The sequence below is a fragment of the Girardinichthys multiradiatus genome, chromosome X, assembly GCF_021462225.1.
Source record: "Girardinichthys multiradiatus isolate DD_20200921_A chromosome X, DD_fGirMul_XY1, whole genome shotgun sequence".
NCBI lineage: Eukaryota > Metazoa > Chordata > Actinopteri > Cyprinodontiformes > Goodeidae > Girardinichthys > Girardinichthys multiradiatus.
In genome coordinates this window covers 4,381,611-4,381,935 of record NC_061817.1, presented here as the reverse complement: position 1 = coordinate 4,381,935, position 325 = coordinate 4,381,611, and positions in this window count along the sequence as shown.

Sequence of the window (325 nt, the reverse complement as noted above, 5' to 3'; positions counted from 1 at the left end):
TCTGTAATGATTCACAGTCAGCACTACAGTATATAAAAGGGTCAAAGAAAAAAACAACTTTCTGAAAAGTCTTTGATTGTTACACTTCCATGTTTCAAATCATCTTCCACGGCACAAAGATAACCCGTGTAAACACATATTTGCAGTTTTACAGATGTCAGTGAATCTTTCACATGTTTTATGAGGAATTTTGGTTCACTCTTCTTTGCAGAAAAGTTTGTATTCAGTCGCATTTGAAGGAGGTTTTCAATTAAAAGCCTTTTTAGGTTCGTGCCACAACATCTCAGTCAGTTTTAAGTCCAGAATTTGACAAGGCCACTTCATT